The following is a 23,577-nucleotide window of genomic DNA, read 5'->3' as shown; positions in this document are numbered from 1 at the left end:
GCCCACTGTCTCAACCCGTTACATTTCATGTTGATAAATTTGCTGCCCCTTGTCCCTTTTTGCTGTCTCCAAATACACCAGATAATATTATGGGACTTGATATGTTAAAACATTTTCGAGCTACTATTCGCTGTGCCCCGGAAGGAGTGCGAGTTGTGTTGAACGAAAATTATCCAGAAGTTGAGCGAGTGTGTCTTCTTCATGAATCTGAAGTATTAGCCTCCCTACCAAAAACATTGTGGGCCACTTCTGATACTGATGTAGGACAGATGAGTATTCCCCCAGTACATATTACGGTAAAGGAGGGAGTATCTCTGCCACGTGTCCCACAATATAAAATTTCGAGGGAAGGTGAAATTGCTTTGATACACATTGTGAATGATTTGATTTTGGCAGGAGTAGTTGAGGAAGTTCCCTACAATGTTTGCAACAGCCCAATTTTACCGATCCTTAAAAGAGATACAGATGCTAAGGTTTACCGTTTTATTATTGATTTGAGGGAAATCAACAAGATAGTAGTGCCTCAGTACCCGGTGGTGTCTGATATCACCACATTGCTTACGTTGGTTCCACCGACGGCAACTACTTTTACAGTCATCGATTTGAAGAATGCCTTCTTCTCGATTCCTGTACATCCTGATAGTCGATATCTCTTTGGATTTACATTAAATAATAAATCGTGTAGATTTTGTCGAATTCCCCAGGGCTATACGGAAAGTCCTAGCATCTATAGTCAGGCTTTGAAGAGACAGCTTGATTCCTTTGAATTGCAGGATGGAGTGGCTCTTATACAGTATGTGGATGACATCTTACTTGCAGCAGATACGCAGGAACAGTGTGAGAAAAGTACCTTTTCCTTGCTTTCCTTCTTAGCCAAAAACAATCATAAGGTTTCGAAGAAGAAGTTACAGTATTGTAGACCAAAGGTGACCTACCTCGGTCATCTTTTGTCTAAGGAGGGCCGTGCATTAACACCAGATCGAATTCAAGCAGTGTTAGATACACCAGTTCCCCGCACTCAGAAGGATGTTCGTGCCTTCATAGGTTTGACGTCTTTCTGTAGGCAATGGATATTGGGTTTTTCTCACATTGTTAAGCCTTTGTTAGCATTGCTGTCCAAAGATACACCGATTCCCATTGAATGGACAAATGAATGTCAGAATGCTTTTGAACAATTGAGACAGGCTCTCTGTTCTGCACCAGTGTTAGGTACACCTGACTATACGAAGATCTTCACATTGTATGTACACGAGAAGGATGGGTGCGCATTGTCAGTTTTAGTGCAGACACACGGAGACAAACAGAGACCCTGTGCATACTTCTCGGCGGTACTCGACCCTGTGGCTCGAGGATTGCCTGGATGTTTTCGAGCAGTTGCAGCAACAGCAGTAGCAATACGACAAAGTGAAGGAATAGTTTTGTCACACAAATTGTTGGTGTTAGTTCCCCATGCGGTAGATGCGTTGTTGAATCAAAGGAAAACACAGCATCTAACCAGTGCCCGTCTAACAGGATATGAGCTAACGTTGTTGGCGCCGCACATCACACTAAAACGATGTGCGACACTGAACCCTGCTACTTTACTGCCGGATCCTGTTGCTGAGACCCAGAAGGAAGAACAAAATGATTGTGTTTTTCTGACTGAGGAACAGACAAAGGGTCGTATCGATTTACAGGATACACCATTTCCAGATGTAGATGGGGAGCTGTGGGTCGATGGATCGTGTGTGAAGTTACCAGATGGCACGACTTCCGCAGCTTATGCGATCACGACACTTAAGACAGTGGTAGAAGCAGCACGGATACCCCAGAAATCGGCCCAAGCAGCTGAATTGATAGCCTTAACGAAAGCATGTGAGTTAAGTGCTGGGCTATGTGTGAACATTTACACGGATAGTCGTTACGCTTTTGGAGTAGTGCATGATTTTGGCCTACTCTGGAAGGAACGAGGATTCTTGACTTCACACGGAGTACACATCATGCATGGAGAATTGGTACGCAATCTCCTGAATGCACTATTATGTCCAAAGAAAGTAGCAATAGTCAAATGCAGTGCACACAAAAAGGTGACGGATAAAGTAGGACAAGGCAATGCTTTCGCAGATCGCATTGCGAGAGAGACCGCTATGCTACAAAATAATTCCCCCATGTACGTGGTGAAATCACAAGCCGAGCGGTGGCATGATGCTAGAGAAGAAATATTAGATATACAGAAGTCAGCATCTGAAGTAGAACTTACGAAATGGGCCACTGAAGGAGTATTGGATGATGAGGGTTGCTGGCGCAGTAAAGATATGGAAAGATGGAAACTACCCATGGCCTATTTACAAACAATGGTGCAAATGACACATGGGCTGGCACATATTGGAGCTCTCGCAATTATTAAATTGCTTACACGGGTTTGGGAAAATCCTGAAATTGCTAGTACGGCTAAGAGAGTAGTGCAGACCTGTCTGATATGTTTACAGCACAATCCTGGACAAGGGACTCATACTCCTAAAGGAGGGTTTGTTCCACCTACTGCACCGTTCGAAGTATTGCAAATGGACTACATCCAGCTGGAACGCTGTAATAACCTCAAGTATGTCTTAGTGGTGGTGTGTGCCTTCAGTAAATGGATTGAGGCTTACCCTACGAAAGACAATACAGCATTGACAACAGCTAAGGTGTTACTCAAAGAGTACTTCCCGCGCTATGGTGTTTGTAAATTTATGTGGAATGACAATGGTCCTCATTTTATTGGGAAAGTAGTGGAGTACGTCCTGAAAGGATTAGGAATCAAGCAACGATTCCACGCTGTTTTTCATCCGCAATCAGCAGGTTTGGTAGAAAGATACAATGCAACTCTGAAGCTGAAGCTAGCAAAGATTGTGGCATCCACATCTTTGAAATGGCCGGACGCTTTGCCCTTGGCATTGCTGTCTATTCGATCAGTGCCACATTCTCGATCTGGCCTCACACCATATGAAGTGGTGTTCGGAAGGCCGATGAATATCTGGGGAGTTCCTAAGCCTCGTTTGATACATGATGTGCCTTGTATAATGATGAATGACTATCTGGCACGATTAACAAATGATTTACTTTCTATTCATCAGCAGGTTCGAGAAGCGCTCCCCGATAACTCCACCGGTGAGGCTCACGATCTTCGTCCCGGGGACCACGTGATGGTCAAAGTATTTGAGAGATCCAGCAGTTTGGAACCGAGGTGGCATGGTCCTGAGCAAGTGCTGCTCGCCACCCGAACAGCAGTACGAGTGACCAACAAGAAACGGTGGATCCATTCTACCCCTTGTCGTCGTGTTTCCCCGGACCTGGTGAGCCCTGTGGTGCTGTCTGACTACAGGAAAATTTTGGATGCAGAAAAGAGCCCAGCTGTTACGTCCAATGAATTGGAAGGAGCCTTCCCGGACCACACTGTTTCTGATGGAGTGAAGTACAATCTACGTTCTAGGAAATAATTTCTTTTTGCATTTTTTTTTAACTGGTTGGTAACCGCTCTGAGGTTTGTGAAACGGAAGCCGGGAATATCAAGGGGGGGGATCAGTTCGGCCCAGTGTAGCGACACCCGTCTTGAATCTCGGAGAACGAACCAACGGCAGCCTCAGTCCAGAACCATCGTTTTTTTTCTCTTAGTGTTGCTTTTGAAGATCATTTGTTTTGCGAATTATGGCATCTCCTTCGACACGAAAAGGGAGAATTCTTGGTGCTGTATTGTTTGTGTTGACTATAGTAGTGATTGCAGTGGTAGCTTGGACTATAGAACAATTGTTTCCTGCACGAGAACACTTACTGCCTACCACTCCAAGCCCGTCCGAACATTTTCATTTTACTTTGCCTTATCATGAAGAGAGACATAGACAGACCTATTTGAATAATAGTTTTATTCAGATTTTGCATCACACTCACAACATGACCAACACATCAAACTGTTGGGTATGTGGAATGTTGCCTGGACATCAGAAGAGAGGAGGAACGCCACTTATTCCTCTCCCGTTTTCTCATAATGGTTCTTGTAATGCTTGGTACACTCTTCTTTTTACTTTACGATGGCCAACGAAAGGTGGACTACTATTTCGATTGAACAAGATATGTTTTAATGACAAAGATGGGTATCCACAAGCTGAAGGAACTAAATTTGAATGGGAAGAATATCGTCCGGACAATGTATCTACACCTCGTGTTTATACGAATCAAAGACTTATAAATGTAACGGATTTACACGTCATAACGGTTATTGATACAAAAGCAGATCTTTGTATTAGAAATAAAGGTACAATCCCTGTAGGCCGCAGCGAATGTAATGTTACACTTGCTTTTGATACACCAAACGGAATTGCATTTGTAGCCTCGCGTAATACATATTTCATTTGTGGGAACAAGGGATACCACCGTCTGCCACTGGGATGGTTAGGGACATGTTACATAGCTTTTGTACTGCCGCCTGTATTCATTGCTCCTCCTATGTATCACAATGATTACGTTTTATACCATGACTTCGTACTAAACAGAGTTAAAAGAACATTAGATCTTGATGGGATAGATCAAACTGATACTACTTTACAGCAATATGTAGATTTCAATCTAGGGTTATTTTCATTTGTAGGAGCTGCGTTGAATAGCCGAAAGATTAGGAGGCTTACACGTGTGGTGGAAGCCGTTGCTAATGAAACTGCCTCTGCTTTGGGAAATATAACTGAAGAATTGCAGATTACTAGAATTGTGACGCTCCAGAACCGAATGGTTCTAGACGTGATACTAGCTGATCGTGGTGGAGCATGCCGCATTATCGGTAGTAGTTGCTGTGTGTACGTGCCAGATAATTCACCTTCCGTGTATGATTCGATTACGAAATTACATAAGATAGCTGCTGAGATCCACCCAGAAAATGGAACTTGGACCCTTTCTGGTTGATTCTGGACTCTATTTAGTACTTGGGGTTGGAAATTATTAACCATTCTATGTATTTTTATTGGAACACTGTTTTTCCTCTGTCTATGTATTCAATGTGGCCCTACTTTATGCTCTGTATGTATCACAGCCTGTATCCCGTCCAAACGAGCTATTATTAAGCAAGAGGAATTGATCAACGATGAAGTGCTGAAAATAATGGCCATCAATATTGAGGACGAGAATCCTGATTGCGTCCGTTATGAGGTAGCTTTTGCTAAACGCTAAAAGGGCCGTCTGTCGTGTTTTGGCAGCTCCTGAGTTAGCGTTTAGCTCAGCTACACGATCTTTTCCGTTAACTTGACCAAAATGTACGGGGGCCATTTTGAATCCTTCCGACTTCCATTTTGTATGAACACGCTGCCTCATGGTCAGCGTGCCCCTTTGTCCTTTCTCGATACCCATGGTCATTTATTCTGCTCGGCAACAGGCTATTTTTAGTACTGGTCAAGCGCACATGCGCACTATGCATCGACTGGTCATTCTCTAGGAATGTTAGCATAAACTGACCAGTGCTATTAAACTCTTCCCACATGCTGGCTGTGTTCCAAAAATGACCTTATATGTACCTAAAGTGTGTAACTTGTAACCGCCTATCTTTTTATTGTCATTAAACTGTATAAAAGAGGTCGCGCACCGATGTTCGGTGTGCTACTTCTTACATTGCCGAAGGGTGCTGTAGGAATGTACCACCACCCCATGGGGTCTTAATAAACTTGTCTTTTGCATTTTCCAGTGTCCGTGCCAACTTCTATACTAAGGTGTTCGAGAGTTTAGCAGAATATGTAGGCCTGGTTGAACCCAACACCTCAGAATGGTAGAGACCGATGGTTAAAATTCACCTTCACCTCAAGCAACCAGACGATAGATTTCCTTGACCTTACCATCTTTACTGAACATGGCAAATTGGAAACTAAAACGTTTACTAAACCTACTGCAAAGAACAGTCTCTTGTCCTACAAAAGCTACCATCCGAAACCTTTGCGGGACAATCTTCCTTATAGCCAATTTCTGAGGCTAAAACGTAACTGCAGTAAAAACAGCGACTATACACAACAAGCACAAGAATTGAGTCAAAAACTAATAGCTAGAGAATACACAGCCCCTACCACTTCCAAGTGTCGCAAGCGAGCTAGATACCAACCGAGAGAGTGCCTTCTACAAACCAACGACAAAGAACCAATCCAGGATCTAGTTACATGTGTAACCACTTATTGCCCAGCAACCTACGAGGTCCAAAAATTGGTAAAAAAAACCTGGCAAATCATTACATCCGGTAAACACAACTGGCCGAAACCTAGGTACGCAAACAAACGTACGAAGAACCTTAAAGATGTGTTAGTACACACACGTCCAGTCAAGAGAAATACAGTGACACTAACTAGAGATAAGTATATAATGCCCATCACAGGACACTACCCCTGTGGGACTTGCGTGGTGAGCAAACTTACGAACACGACTAAGACACTGCAACTCACAGAAACTCGAGTTTGGACCCAAAAACAGCACACCAACTGCAACTCCACCCACGTGATATATTTGGTGAGCTGCCCATGCCAAAAGAAATATGTGGGCATGACCTGCAGAAAAGTTAAGGTCAGAATAGGAGAGCATAAGAGCAATATAAGATTGAAGAAAAACACCACCAAATTGTGTTGTCATTTTGTAGAAGCAGGCCATGCCTGTGGAGAACTGAGATGGACAGTATTGGAAATGTTGACAGACAAAACTGTGAATGCAGAGAAGATATTGTTCGAACAAAGATGGGTGAACCGTCTCCAAACATACTTTACAGGTCTTAATGACAATATACCGTGGCACCAATTCGCATAAAATCATCTAGCCCATTGTGCCCCCATTGAACAGCATCTCTAAAAAAATACAGACCTTTATGATATCACCATACAGGGCAAAATCCCTTCCTAACACCGAGAGCTATTTTTAAATTTCATAATTCACAGCCCTCTCTCCCTTCTCCAATGGCGCCAAGCACGACTTATTATTATTATCGATTAATCTGGCTTTCCAATTTCGATAAGTATAGTTATCTGCCAACAGACAACATTTCCGTGCCCATCACAACCACCTTTGAGATTTATAAGTCCACACGTATTAATTTCACGACATATATAACTCGTGTTATGTATGAGGCACTACGGATTTACCATCCTAGATCGTGAGGTTAATCGCCACTGAGTATTAACGATCATATATTCTCCTGGCATAATTAAGAACAACTTAATACAATTCAATTTGCACCTCATAAAGTTTTAGGACTTTGAATTAGTAGGACGACTCCAGTCCTATCTTTATTGTGATGCTTCTACAAATAGGAAGTGGGATCGGCCTCCGTTCATCCAGGGGCAGAGCCAGCACAGGATGAGGAGACCGCTCCAGCATGCGGGTAAGATTGGCGGCACAGTGAGACTTCAACAGAAAACATAACAGCAAGGTGTTTTGTACCCGGTAATCACGGTTTCCCCCTCCCCCTCTATTTACCTTAGCTCGGGTTCATAATACCCCCGCACCCTGAAGACGAATGCGATTTCCTTAACTAAGGTAAATTTTCCTTCTTCTAAATTTTCCTTCTTCTAAAGTTCTCTTCTAAATTTCCCTTTTTCTAAAAACCACACGTAACATCCAGCCACATTGCCAGCAACAGACGTTTACATAGTACCATCAGCAAATACGCTTTTGTTCGTCATAACAGGACTTACGTATAAATGGCTGTAATTTATAAATTAATAGGTGAATGAAAATTGGTATATCTTGATTTCTATGCTGATTCCTATGGGTATCGATGCATTCATAGAGAGAACAAATTACCTCAAACCACTCTTTCTGTAGTAGTAACAGCCCAATACATAGACATTGCCAGCTTAGCAATCACTGGAGGGTTGATAAAGTTCACCCTCCATTCTGTGAAGAACTAAGAGATAAAAAACCGGCATAGACCAACGGCCGAGTTTTGTCACGACAACCACATAGTTTGAATGTTCACAAAGTAAGAGAATATTTATTTTTAAAGATTTCTAAAGACATGTGAGTGACCAAACTTACGAGGGTAAACCAACTAACCTTTGTGCCCACAACCCTTTGTTTCACTCATATAGAGAACGATGATTTACACACTGTTTCGCAATTAAGCTCCAAGTGTTCCTAGCTAGGACCCGTTGTACCCCTTTGATTCCTCCCTTTCACTTGTCCACAGTGCTTAGAATGTGATGCACGTTTATCCATTTAACTCTCTGAAATCAGAGAATGTCCACAGTGCTATTGTGTAAAACCTCTTACATTCAAAAATGTGAATGTTTGTCTTTTTGTTTCCCTACTTTTAGGAATCAAAAGTATAAATTTAATCAAGTGTTGAAAATTCACACACTTTTATGAAAACTACACAAATGGTGTAAGTACTTACCTGTTGTCTTGTATGTCCTGACGAATGCTCTATAGACCCGGCTGGGCCAGAGAGAGCAGAAACATGTCGACTGTTTTTTAAGAGATATAAGGTGATCCAGTAACTTGATTAACCACCATATCAAATTTATTTTAATAACTTCACCTCTCCTTTTTACATTAAAGCTTTCCTTCGGAGAGGTCTCGTTTTTTAGGGGTAATTTTCTTTTCCTTTTTTCACCTTCCCTCTGGGGGTGTCCTTTACTCTCGAGACACTGCTACCCAGACCAGAGGTTGCCTCAGGATGAGGCTGGCATATAGCATGTAATTGGACACCCGATGACTATGCCATAACGCTGTACGTGGGGCAGATAACAGATATACACTGCATGCAACATCACAGCGTTTATGAGGGTGATCCACTACAACCAATGGTTATGAAGCTACAAGTGTCCATTCTCCTTTCTGATTAACTGAGTGTAGTGGGAGGAGGCATATCTTGGGAAAAATCAGGAAGAATAGACTGCATCCCTTGTCTAAGCTGAATATATAGGAATGTGTCCAAGGGCGTGGGTTGCACTCCTGACAGAATATGGTCAAATGAGCGGAACACCCCGTCGTGGAATAGATCCCCCCAGGTGGTTACATGTGCACGCATGCATAGACTCTGAAAACCTTTCTCCTGTAGCAACGACAAGTCATGATGATATGACAACGGGAGCCGAAATAAAGAAGAGGCACTTTGAGCAACGTTGTTACCTGGTGCCATGCATCCACCGTACCAGTGACAGTTGTAGGCGGTGTTGCCTGTGTGCTGGCAGGGCCATGTATCACACCATTTAGTGGTACTGGAGCAGCAAGCCAATCTTCTGCAGCCTATTGTGACATGTAGCAAGGAGGGTACATCCAATAATAGGCATAATGCGCCTGTGCGCTTAAAAAATAGATCTCAAAATCCGGAACATCAAACCCCCCCTGCTCATATGGCCTTGTTAGTGTCGACCAACTAATTCTCGCCTGCCTCCCCCCATAAGAGTCTAAGCAGCTCAGAGCACAGCGTTTTACAGAAAAAACGCCCGGGTCATAAGGGATATTAAGGAATAGGGAAAGAACCTGAGGTAGTACAGTGGTTTTAACGAGAGAGGCTCTTCCGGCAAGCGAAAGAGGTAATGAAATCCAGCGAGTTACATTGGCATTAAGGCGTGGTATAGCCGTACCATAATTTGCTCGTGTAGTGTCATCCTTATCTCTGGTCACCTGAATGCCGAGATACCGCAATTCCGTGTCACAGCCCTACCAGGCACAAATTCCGACTGGTCAGGCAGTAGCAGCTTATCTAATAAAAGGGACAACCTATTAGCCAAAACTTTCACCAATATTGTAGTATCACAGTTCATCAGGGACAATGGCCCATAGGAGTCACAGGACTCTGGTGGTTTCCCCGTGTTAGTAACAATGTAACTACCACCTCCCTCATAGAGGCAGGGAGAATTCCCACTTCTAGGGACTCTTCATAAACATCCTTCAAAACTGGTGTCATAATATCAATATAGGCCTTGTAAAATTTAGCCGGAAGGCCATCTGAACCCTGCGTCTTCCCATTCTGAAACTGCATGATAGCCTCCCTAATTTCGTCAATCTCAAATGGGATGCTGAGGAACTTCTGCTGTGTATCCCTGAGCCATCCAAGTGCGACATCCCCCATGAAGTCCTCCAGATCAATGGCATCATGCCTCTGAGAAGCATATAGTGCTGTGTAATGTGAGGTGAATGCCTCCAGTATGTGTAACAAATCCCTATGTGTCGCCTTTCCCAGTTCCTGTATTTCCAGCACATGTGTGTTGAAACGAGGGCCCTTAGCTAGTGCAGCTAGCACCTTCCCTGGTCTGTCACCCTCCCCGTATCTGCGTGCTGTCCAATACCGGCCCCTGAACTTTGCCTCTCTGTGCGCAGCATCTTCATATTCAGTTAAAAGCGCACAAACGTCTTTCTGTACCTGCCCCACTGCACCCTGACCCATCTGTCTCTCCAACCCCCTCAGATCTTGCTCTAGCTTGCATATTGTATGCTGTATATCCCTCAAGACTCCGAAACTCTTAGATATGCAGTACCCATGAATCGTCACTTTAAACGCCTTCCATATCAGTTCTACACTTTCTACTGAATCTTTATTCTGGACATAGAAATCTTTGATCGCCTCACCTAACTCTACTCGAAAAACGAAATCCAACAGGGCCGTGGGCTGGAGCCGCCAGCTCGGCCGAGGTCTATCATAGCCTGGGAAAGACAACCAGACCCTGACCATACAGTGATCAGAAAACGTCCGGGCCAGATGCGTAACATTCCCAATTGTCAGCCCAAAGCCCCCAGTAACCAGAAAATAGTCTATGCGCGCCCTTGTTCCCCTATATGACGTAAAATGTGTACCCTCACGATGCGAGGAATGCATGTGTCTCCAGCTGTCTATCAGCCCACCTTCCATTATTATTCCCTGCAGAACCTCGTGAGCCTTGGTATAATGTTGCGAACTGGCATTTGACCTATCTAATTGTGGGTTTAGAGCCACATTAAAATCACCCCCCCCAGATAATGTGAGTCGATCCAATCGCTAGAATCTTACCCTATAAATTAGTAAAAAATTCTGGGCAGTCCGAATTAGGGCTATAACAGTTAGCTGTTGCAACAGTGTCTCTACCCAATCGCCCCCAACGTATGACATATCTACCCTGTGGATCCTCCATCACCCCCATCCTTTCAAAGTGTATAGACTTACTGCAAAGTATTGCCGTACCACGGGCATAGGTGGAATAGGAGGCGAACACTCAGCAACTTGCCCATTGGCTAGCAAATACGTTTGTGGCTTTTGGCGCAATGTGGGTTTCCTGCAGGAGTGCTATTTGAATCTGCTGCTTGTCCAGATAGGCCAAGACTTTTCTCTGCTTTCTCGGATCCCCAAGGCCCGAACATTCCATGAGCTCACCCTAAGAGTGTCGCCGCCCTCCTATATCGTCAATCAAGGGATTCATCTCCTGAACGACCTGCAGTGCATGTGGACAGTCCATCATTCGTACATATAGCAAGGCATAGGTGGTTACGTAGACCTGCATACTTGTATCAATGTGACAACAAACTCTCCCTCCCATCCCACCTCTCCCCCACTGAAGCATCCCAATCATGCCAGTAATGTGCAACCCTCCCCCCTCCCAAATGACGCGCATCTTCTCAGATACACCAACTGGGCCTAAACCATCCCCCAGTAAACTTAAGGGAAGACAGATGAGAAGCATCAACAAGGCAACAACAAAATTGGGGTTCTCCATGGTGGGAAGTGCGCCTAGGTAGCCCACGTATACCTCTTGTCAGCCCAAAAGCTGCGCCGCTCAACCGCGGCATTCCAGGTCCAACTTGAGGGCGTCCTGTAGTTCAGCATTCTCTCTCGTCCTCTAAAATACCTACAAATCAATGGCCATATAGCGGGCATGCGCAATGTCTCATCCCACAATTCTATTATCGTTCAGGCTACTAGCCATATCAACAAAACATGAGGTGTAACTATTAACTGCCACAGAGCCATATGCCGGGAGCCTCACTCTTCCTCCGGTGACTGCGATCTAGGGGAGCCCTCCAGTTCCAGTTGTGACCTTTTCTGCTTCTTAAGTTGTTTCAAGTAATCCTCTACTTGTTGCGGATAAGTGAAAACATTTTGTGTCCCTTGATGAGTAAGGCGGAGGCAAGCAGGGTATAGTAGAGCATAATCTATTTGAGCTTGCCTGAGTTTTTATTTAACTCCCAAAAATTTGCAGCGTTCCTCTTGCACGTGAATCGTAAAATCTGGGTACATGGTGAAAGATATGCCATTGCTTTTTCTCCCGAGCAATTCGCAAAGCGACGTCTCTGTCCCTATAATTTAATAGGCAAACAATATTAGGCCTCGGAGGGCTACCAGCGGGAGGTCTTGATCCGAGTGAAGGATGTGCTCTTTCCACTACAAAGTGAGGAGACAGCAGGACAGTACCCACCACAGCCTTGAGCAAATTCTCAATGTACTCCTCAATCCGCCCCATGTTTGCACTTTCTGGAATGCCTAGTACGCGTATGTTATTCCTTTGACTTCATGCCTCTATGTCCTCGTTGTTTGCCGCTATAATCTTGAGCAGCCTGTCCATTTGCTTCGTCGCCTTTTTCAGCTGGACAGTGGTGTCCTCTACATCCGAGACACGTTGTTCCGCTTCCTTAATGCGCGTCTAATGCCCTTCTATTGTTCGTACTATGGCATCCATTTGCGTAGTGACCGTATCAATTTTATCCGCCATGGTCGCAAAGCCTTGCCGAACTTCAGTGAGAAGGGACTTGAGATCGTCACTCAGCGTTTGTAGATGATCTTGTTGAGGAGCCTCCGCTCCAGCATCCTCTTCTGCATTCTGCTGTTTATTAGACTTTTTAGCCTCGAACGTAAGCCTCGCCTGACGAGCATCTAGCCTCCCCATCTTGACCCCTGGCCCAACAGTGATCCCAGTACAACTGGACCCAGCGATTCTCTGAACAAGACGTATTTCACTATCACACCACCAATCCACCAACGTTCAGGTGTGTCCAGCAAGTCAACCACCGCTATCCAGCAGCGCCTATAGTTGAGATGTCCAGGGTCACAATGCTCTGTGCCGCGCACCTCCTAATAATGGTCAAGTGTAGGAGCAGTCAGAGCAGGCCCAAGCCCGATATGTCAACCTAGAATCAGCTCTTCCTGGCACACCGTTCGCTAGTGCTCAACCCAACACCTCAGTTGGCAAGTGACTCTTCATTCTTTTTCTACTACCAGTCATAAGGCACGTATAGGTGATTTTCCTTCACAAGTGGCCATGCTCAGAGTCTGCAGTCAGAAAATGGGAGAGCCTCTACCAGACAATGCAGTCAAACCCACAGCCGCCTGTGCCATCCACAGATTCCTCCAGTGCTTAGTCCCACGCACCCCAGGGGATAACCAATGCAGCCGCCTTTCTGTGGGAGTATCTGCACTAAGCGCCGGCCTTCGTACCGCTCTCCACTGGGGCAGTGCACCCTCAGCACTTCTCGTCGTCCCTCCTTGTATCCCTGGCAGCAGCACCGATGGCAAGGCCCCAGTCACTGTCACACAATCAGGTATTGTGCTCTCTCCTCTGGGGCACTCTCTCCTCGCACCTCACGGCAGCTGACACACTATAGCAGTAGTTCGGTGCCTCCCACTTGCAGGCGCTACCATCGAAGTTGGGAAATGGCGGCACCACCGCAGCTAGTCCACCTCTGCTTCCTATTCTGCCTCGGCGGCCACCAAGCAACCATTCAAGAGCCGCAATCACCAAGCAGGATGCGCACTCACCGCTCAAGTAAGTATCGGGGGTAATGGCGGGAGGCACCTTCAGCAGCGCGAATGCCGCACAGTACGTTCAGGAAAGGGAGACAGACTGCCGTGAGACCCTCGGGGGCAGCCACTCTACGTCCGTATCTCCGATGCGCCTGCCAGGTATTCACCGCACAGCACTTAGCGGCAGTAGTCTTTCTCAGGGCCGGCAACTTCCGCAAATTCGTCTTTCTCTCTCACACCCCGGCCTGATCACCTTGTGGCAGTGCTTAATTTGTAAAATATGAAGTCCAGGTGCTCAAATGTTTGTCGGAGACCACACCCATTTACCCGGCTCCACCCACTTCCTTCACTAGCTCCACCCACTTCCTCTATTGGCTCCACCCACACCCTCAACTGGCACCCAAGCCATAAACCTTAAAAATGGCATACATGTCCTCAGGCCAGAACACATGGAAATGTTACACACAAGCACCCATGCCAAAAACCATGGAAATGCCACACATAAGCAAGCACCCAAGCCATAAACCGTGGAAATGTCACACTTAAGCCCTCAGACCAGAAAGCATGGAAATGTCACACATAAGCACCCATGCCAGGACTAGGCCAAAAACTGTGGAAATGGCACACAAACATCCATGCTCCAGGCCATAAACCATGGAAATGTCACATATAGGCATGCAGCCGGGGTGTGTTGTTGACTTCCAGCCACAATAAACTGACCCCCCCGCTGTCCACCATCCATCTGCAGTATTATCAAAAAAGCAGCCTTTGTCTAGCTTCTAGATTCTTTTAACATTCGGCCTCTCCTGCTCAACTACAAATCATTTTTCAGATTGCGCTGCACCACTGAAGCCAGTCTCTTCACAAATCCCAGAAGATGCCCTCTTGACCACAGGTAAGGATAACTGCTGCCTCCAAAACTTCAGGAACTATCTGTCACCTTTAACTGTGTTGACCATCCCGCTCTCATACCCTGAAGCATGAAGGGGATTGGCTGCCAGCGCCCTCCACTCGGTTTATCCAACCAACACCAGGTTGTTCACATGTGCGCATCAATAACCCAGAAGCACCCACTGCCTGAGTGCAGAGTCACTCAGAGGTCTGTCAGGTCTCCATTCATCTTCAACCTTTACATGTAGACTCTTGGAACTCTACTCAGTGATCAAAACATCAACATTTACTAATAAACTGATTGACAGGATGTTTTGACTTGAAAGGGGTGAAAGAGGAGGTGCACGTCCGAAGTTTCTGTGAGTGTGGTGAGTGAGTTTGATATTTGTTTGGTGAAGAGGTGGTGTTTATTTAGCGCGAAAGTGTGGTTGTTCTTATCCTTCCTTTGCTTCTATTGAACTGTGTATGTTGGAACCCTTTCTCCATTCCATGTTCCACCTTATATATATGCCCGCATAGAATGTTACGGTGAGATGCTACACTCTTCTCAGAGAGTCTACTTGTACTTCTGCAGGTTGGCAATAAAGACATATGCCCAGCTTCGGTGTTTCCTGTGATTCAATTACTGAGGAGAACACTGCAAAAAGGATGACCAAAGTCAAAAACCTGCCTCCAGATCATTGTCTCTTCAGCACTGGTGAAGTTGACAACAAAATGAGTATCTTCGTTTTTTTTCTGGGCCCAGGCATCTATGTTAGATTCCAGATAGCTCCCACCCAAGATAAAACTCCAAAAAACAGAATGGCTGATCGCTCGCCGTTTAAGTCAGACGTTTGAGTTAGGACTAGTTGGAAATGAAATTAATAAACCCGGCCTCACACTTTCCAGGTTGCTGCTCCCAGCCAAAAAAGGAAGAGAACGTGGGTGTGCTGCTAATTGTATTCATCATAGCTCATTTGGGACGGCTGGATCCAACTCCTTTCTATCATTGATTGGCTGTCCGCAAGCTGCCCTCAGCTCAGTAGCTTTAAAATTACAAGCACTGTCCGTAATATGAACATTTAAGGAAAGAGGCAATAGTACGAAATCACAGTCCATGTAAATAACGGAAAGGTTGTCATCCTGTTGTAAAAGCCCTACAAACGTGATGCTAAATCGCTAGGCATCAGTAACAATATAAATATACAAATCAGAAACATCAATGGTGAGCAAATCGACAGAATAAACTCGAATCGCAGGTAAAAAATCAGTGAACTATACGTTTTTCTGGGTGAATGAATAGATCAGGAGCATGTACCCGCCTAACAGACTTTCCTCACCCACCCCAAAATACATTCACCACCATTAACTTCATAGGGATCCCCCGTCACAAACACTCACTGAATGTGTTTGATTACGTGGGTATGCTGTTTCTATGAGTGTGGAATTTGTTTGGTGAATACAAGTAGTGCACTTTCTCTGAGTGCAGCTTGTTTCCGTTTACACGGGCGTTCTTGATGTTTTCGACACTGTTTGTTCAACAGGGGTTGTGACGACGAGGGTCGTTCACTTACTGTGACTATAAATGTTTGATCAATACAGGGCAGTTCATTTACTCATTTTCAGAATAGCACTTTTCTCACTACACTAGCTCATCGCCCGAGGGCATGTGTTCCCCAGCCAAGCCGAATAAAAAGAAAACCTTCCAGAAGAAAGTGAAAGAAAAACACAAAGCCCGAGAAAGAAAACATGACTTTGAAATAAAAGGGTGAAATGACAAACGAAACTTTCATAAAACCAAAATCAAAGATGATTTACCATATTCTTCCTCGTCTGCTTCGCCCCCTCCTTTGAAGAAACCTGTCCCTGCCCTGGTAAGACTCGTGGAGGGGGTCAAGTCACCTCCAGGCCTCCTGTCCCAGATTTATGGAGGCAGTCAGCTTGAGTTCCTTTGCTCTGCCAGTTGCCGCCTCCAGCCCCGACATTATTTGTTTTTTTTTGGGCTGTGTCTGGACGGCTCTTTGTGAATATGCCCCAGGCCCAGTTCTTCCTATCTTTCCTCCTACTCTCCCCTTAGTACCCAAACGCTGCCTTCTTTCCAAACTTCCTGCGCTGGCAACAGGACCGGAGGTGATGTCCCCCCCACCCCGCGCCTCGGGCAGACTTTGCATCTCATCCCGCCTCAGCGGCGCGGCGGGCATCACAACAGGATACATTGTATCAGCTGCAATCACCACAAGCCTGCAGGAGCAGTGCGTGCTCTAGACTGACATGTAATTTATGATGAGGCAGGGGCCCCGGCATTTTCTGAGTGTGAGAGTGTGCCTCATAAAGCGGGCTGCTGCTGCGGCATGCAATTTGTTCTATTTCACCTATAATTGCGTGCAATATGAGTTCTTCACCGGGGAGACCTGGGTGAATTTAGTGAACAGCCTTATCCCGAGTAGACCCGGCCCTGAAAACGAAGTGCCGGTGCTTAGCACCGGAAAGCACCGGCACAAATTAAGCACTGCCTCATGGAGAGCCGGAACCTCCAGTAGCTGAGTGCACCGCCGCTCAGCAGCTCCGGGGACAGTGGGATAAAATCCCAACTTTCACTTCTCTCGCTCACCAGTTCTCACAGGCACCTCCAGCAGCCCCAGCAACTGCACCGCTGCGGCTCCGAAGTCAATAGGATTCACACCCCACGGTTTATTACTAATAGTGCAGGCGAAGAGGAGGATAAATGAAGGATTTTATGACCGGTCTGCGGGAGCCTCACTCCATGGTGGCCATTCCGCTCGTGCGCCATTCTTGCTTTTAGAGGTTCTTCTGTGTCTTCTGTCTCCCTCTCGTGGCTCGCCTTTTGCAGAGTTTTTTGATTCAGCATCCTTCGTTGTAAATCTGGTTTTATTGTTTTATAAAGCCACACATAGTAATCATACAGCCAGGAATAACATTATACCTTACATTATATCACCAATGTCTGTGCTCCCATAGGTTCGCAGGAGGAGCCATGTCTCCTTCAAAAACTGTTACTATATAATGCAATTCTCAATAATCGTCCAATCGCACATATACCTATTTCAATAGGAGCACATTGTCTACGTTGTTATGTCTACTTTTCGGCAATATAAGTCTGAAAATGAACAATAGGTTAACCCGATCAAACTCTCATTCCCTCTCTCTGCTTCAGGTGTGCCCAATCTTCCAATCTCCGAATCCAATATGTACATCAGGTACGCCAAAATCTCATTTCAGGATATTTTGGGGACCATACCTGCCCATCGCCATGCGTTTCACGTTAGCACATTCACTCACCACCTGCCCAGGACCCTACCACCTCTCCTACTCCAGGTCCGCTCAAGGGGAACCCTCTGGAGTCTCCTCAGCAGGGCCCACCTCCGAATCAGTGTCAGGTATCTGAAGTTCTATCATTAATGCTTCCCACGCTCTGGCTGCTTCCAGCACATTCTCATTATTAGTACATATAGCATGCTGCAATCTAACTGTACTCTCGCTTTTGGCCCATTTGAGTAACTCCGATTTCCACTTCCCTATCGTAGGCCCCCGTCGTGACTTCCATTGGGCCAGGATCTCTCTCTTAGCCAGTAGTAACCCGAGATCCAGAAACTTGCTTGTGATCTTCGTCTTAGGGGTGTATGGGAACCAATGTAATATACAGGTACCCATGTCAGTGTCTGTACGCCACTCTGTAATGCCACAAAGCTTGATTCAGTGTCCTGTCACTCGCTCTCCTGTCCTGGCCTGGGATCTCCCCTAGTTCTGCAGACCTTGACTGGGTCCCCTTTTAAGCCTTTGCTCTCTGTGGACCTTAAGTTCCTTATGGGTACGATTCTTTTTTTGGTGGCCATTTCTTCTGGGCAGCGGGTTGGTGAGCTTGGTGCTTTGATGGCTTCCCCCCTTTTTTATGTTTTTGCTCTGACAAGGTGATTCTTAGTCCTTGTCAGTTTTTTCTGCCCTAGGTTTTGTCTTCTTTTCACTGTCAGGAGGAAATTGCCTTCCCTGTCTTTTCTCCGGACCCCTCCTCCCCCGTGGAAAAGGTTCTGCATCCTTTAGATATGTTGAGGGCTCTCTACATCTATTTGGATCGGATCAGTGCTTGTCTGAAAGTTGATTCCTTGTTTCTTACGTACGGGATCTCTGGGAAGGGGCTACATCCTTCCTTGTCCACGTTGACTCACTGGGTGAATTGTGCTGTTATTTTAGATTATAAGTCCACTCACTGTCCTCTCCCTTTTTCTGTCCAGGGTAGGTCCACCCGGGATGTCTCCTCCTCCTGGGCCATGTTCAAAGGTGCCTCCTTGTGTGACATTTGTAATGCTGCCAGGTGGGCCTCTATCCATACCTTTGTTTCCCATTAGGGTCTTCAGTTGGGGACGGCGGCCTCGGCTGTCTGTGGCGATCATGTTTTGTCTGCTGTACATGGTTTGTGATTTGTACTGCTTTCTTTTTGATTAAATGGACATGTTTGCTGCATTTCCTGGTCTTTTTTCATACAATCACCGTGTGCTTGGAGGTAAGGCTCTGTTACTCACTGGTAATCTTCATTACTCTGAGAACTTGTCTTTCCGTCCCATTCCTGAGTCCTTCCCCCCCCCCCTGGGTTTTCTTACTGGTGATTGTTATTGTTTCTGGGTTCCTTTGGTACTCTCAGGATGTTTTGTGATGCACTTCCCCTTACATTCTCACCTGATAGGTGGCGCCATATTGGTGAAAACTCTGATAGGTATAAGGTTTCTGGGGAGCAGACAGGCTGCTCACTGTTAAGGAATGGGACGGGAGGACCAGGACTTGGAGTAATGAAGATTACCGGTGAGTAACCGGACATTCTTCATGCTGGATTACTAGTTTCACGCAACACAGCAAGTGAGAGAGGGAGAGGGAGAGAGAGGGGGTGAGAGAGAGGGAAAGAAAGAGAGGGAGAGAGAGAGAGAGAGAGAGAGAGAACAGAGAGAGAGAGAGAGAGAGAGAGAGAGAGAGAGAGAGAGAGAGAACGGAAAGAGAGAAAGGGAGAGAGAGAGTGTGTGCACATGTGTGTGTGTGTGCGTGTGTCCAGTGAATGTCGTCACTGGGTATTTATAGTTAGCTTCGTGTTTCATAAGAAAAGCATTTTTTGGTTTGCTAATAACTTTGACACCGTTTGACAAATCTTAACAAAAGTTTCCAAAATATGTTCATCCACCTCAGTTCCTTCACTGAAAGTTTCTGAATGATCCATGAAGTTTGGGACGAGACAAGAAGGGGGGTCCCAAAACCAAATTTTCCATAGACCTTTTTCTGGCCGTGATTCCTTAAACTGCTGAATGAAATTACACCAAATCTGTCAGGAAGCTAGAACTTGGTCAGGAAAGAGGGCTTTTTGTGATTTGGTGGCAATCTACTCAGTAGTTTTTGAGAAATGGAGATACAAAAATATTTGTATATCTGGATGGTTGGGTTTGAGGGACTCTTGTGATGGTCCCGCCAGTTCAGCTTAAAAAAATAGAGAGTTCTGATTTGGACATGGGGCTTTTTTTTCCCTTGGGCAACCTCGATCCTACAGGAGTGAGGGTCTAGCATAAACGGGTATTCCGATTGACTGACTACAAAATAAAAACAAATGTTGTGATGCCAAAAACAGGGCTTCAGAGACTTAGGGTCTGATTACGAGCTCGGCGGTCCCACCTCCACCGTCGCGTTGGCATCAGATTCACTGTTGCGGAGTAGGCAATCTGCCTGCCGTATTATGATTTTGTCTAATCGCTGTCCAAAAGACTACTGCGACACCAACAGCCATTCGCCGACCGCCTCGCCATCGGTCGGGGGAAAGCAGTTCTCATAGGGCAGTAAAGAGAAGTTTCACCAACGTCCGAATTACAAGTTGGACTTCAGACGAGCTGACCATGGCAGTGGGACCACAAGCTTCTAGTTGGCGGAATGAAAGGATTTGGGTTGCATACTTACCCATTTCCTTTTCTTCCTTCAGTCTCCCACGTGGATCTTTCTCCAGGTCCGCCCTTCACAGCAGCATCTTGAGCCTGAAGAAAACAGCCCTGTTGGAGCCGAAATCCAGATAAGTCAGTTTTATACTATTTACCAATTGACTGGACTGGGCACATATGGTCCAGGATCCAGCAATGAAAAAGTACTTGTAGTACGCATTTTTTCACATGTCATGCATATATGTACACTGCAGTCAAAATCTACGCCTTTTGCATCGACATATCTGAAAAAATATGCACCGCCATCAGAAAACCATCGCAGGGTCAGTGGTCACATGGTAATATAGCAGGTGGAAGACCATTGCTGCAGTGGTCTTCTAGTGACTGCCGCTTTGGCTGTCGGGCGGTAAGACCGCTAAAGGTGTAGTCAGGCCCTCAGTTCCTTGTCTTAAAAATGGTTAAAAAACAGTACAAGTGAGCAGGATAGGGATACTGTCCCCCCCCTGGTCTTTGTGGTCCCGAGGGCAAAAGTAAAGAAAAAATAGGTTTTATACCCACAAACCTGTGGTACACCTGTGGGAAGGCAGCAAAAAGAAAAAAGGTTCTGTGCCATTTCTGGGATATAATATGACCCCAGGGTTGGCCTGAGCCCGGTAATAAATATATAACATTTTAGGGAAGGTCGCAGGTGTGGAGCCCGCTCTCCAAGACGTTTTTAACACTGGGGACCGCACCCCCCAATTACTGCTATTTAAAACAAAGAAGGAGTGCCCCCACCCTGAGCCTCATAAGACCTTGGGGCCACCATCCCCAGGGGCCAATTTTTCAAATAAGAGAAGGAGGGCACTTTGCACTCCCTCTCAAAGTTCAGCAAGGGGTTTTGAGTGTTCAGAAATGTTACGGCGCACAGCAGATAGTGGTAGGGTTAAAGAAATGACAATCGTGGTTGGTGTTTCTTGGTCAGAGGAAACCCAAAACCTCTGAAAAAAGAGTGGGGGGAGCCCACCCTTTTAATTTAAGCCAACAAAGTCCAGAGCACACAAGAAATGTTTTTGTAAGGGTAATCACAGTTTGTTGATAAAAATAAGATCGCACACAAAGGGTTCTTTCTGTTGCATTTTATTAGTGAAAAAATGGTCTTCCTATCAAGGGAGACACAAGTAGCATGAAACCAGCCGACACGTGTTTCGTCAGATCGGGTGTTAACCCGTGACTCTTCAGGGCTGAAACGTGTAAGATGAGGCGGTATCGAGGGACCGGTTATAATTCCAACCCGGTCCTTGTTGGGTTTAGTCCAAGACGAAAAGCCAAAAATGGCAGAAAGCGAATATGATGTGGCAAGAATATCAAGGTCTGGAATAGAGGCGGGTAGTGCCTTCTATCGAGCGATCAGGGCTTTGAGCCGAGGATTCAATGAGCAGCAAGTTGTGTTGCCGGATGCGAGACAACACAAACATTTTAAGGGGAGGGGGCAAAAATGCCCCCTCCCCAAGCCTCATAAGGGACCTCATTCCCCAGAGCTCACGCTTATAATAATAGGGAAGGGGACAGGTGATTTCCCCACCAACAGCATCCTAAGGCCCCCTGGACCCCATCCCCCTGTGCTATATTTTGAAAATGAGGATTGGATGTGTGGCCACCTTCCCTGAGCCTTGGGACCCTTTACCTCCTGGGCCAGTTCATTTGAACTTCAGAGATCCCACTCCACACCTGGCATTAGCTGCAGAAATGCTCTCTTGTGGGCAGTGATGCTCAGTCTGGTCCCCTCTAGCAGGAGCATGGAAAAATATCTGTTCACGTCGGGTGGGAGAAATGTCACCCAGGATGTGTGCATGAAGGGAGAAGACTTCCACCCGTGACCTCCAACCTTCTGTTTTATGAGTGCCCAGGAAATGGGGTCCCTGGGGCTGTAAAGGCTCAGGAATAGGGGGTGCGGTTGACCCCAGGTGTGAGTATTAGAAAACACAGCAGAGGTAGAACATAGGAAAATGAAAGCAAGATGGCAGCTGCATAGACGCATCACGGAGTAGCTCTCACGAGGTCTCCAACACCCCCTTTCTCCCACTGATACGGCTCCTAGTTACCTGTTGATTTCACTCACGTATATGCGCGGACAGTTGGCGCTGCTTTCCCCCTTCTTGTGTGACAGCGGCATGCTGGCCAGAACTCCAGTGCAGAGACAAGGCAGGATCGGGAGCTGGTGCTCTGCTGTGCTCGAGCCTGCTGCACAACGGTGCTACGGCATCATTGGCTGGTGGACGGTCTCATCAAGGGATTCCCCCGATTAGTGGCTGGCCTTAGCTCTGGAACTGCCTGGGTGTTTACCTGCATCAAAATGCCACCTAAGCCATCAAAGCTACTGAAATATAGAGGAGAAGCACTGATAACATCCAGTAGATCTGCTGCTCATGCCCGAGTTGTCAGACAGGACTCTTCCCTTGAACAGCATGTTGCAGGGTCAGGTAAGCCAGCTGATGTCCAAGCAGGGAAACACAGGCCTGGAAGCACAGGTGCAGGAAAAAGAAGGAATCATGTTGCTTCCAAAGGCAGCAGGGAAGGGGCTGGCATGGAGGAGTAGACAATGGGTCTTGGTAATGATGCTCTACCTACACAGCAACCGCAACCTGCAATAACTATTATTTGCCAGCAAGCACTCCGGTAACTTGCCAGGCACTATAGAGAAACCAGGTGGGCTGGGGGAATCAGCTGTGTGCACCACTTTGGCTCCTGTAGCATTGGCAGGGGAGGCTTCCCCAGCAGACATAGACTCAGCCAGCCCAGGCGGGACTTTGCCACTTGAACAGGCTTTGATTTCAGCGGGGCAGGAGGCAATAAGGAGGGGTGCAAAAAGGAGCTTGGTATAGAGCAGTGTGGAGCTATGGCAGTAGCATTGACAGACATTACCCTGGATGGGGCGGATACATTCTTTTCTTTGACAGATGGCTCGGAGTCTGTGGTACCAGACTCATAGAATAGCAAATCTAGTGGAACAAAATTCTCAACTTCGCTTAGGTGCTGGAAGCACCTGACACTGCGCTTAAGTGCCCGAAGAAAAAAAGGGCCCGTAAATGAAGTACTGAACCACGGAACCAGAGAACG

This window comes from Lissotriton helveticus, chromosome 2_1 (assembly GCF_964261635.1).
Source record: "Lissotriton helveticus chromosome 2_1, aLisHel1.1, whole genome shotgun sequence".
Classification (NCBI taxonomy): Eukaryota; Metazoa; Chordata; class Amphibia; order Caudata; family Salamandridae; genus Lissotriton; species Lissotriton helveticus.
The sequence above is the reverse complement of the archived record's forward strand: the minus strand, read 5'-3'. Positions refer to the sequence as shown.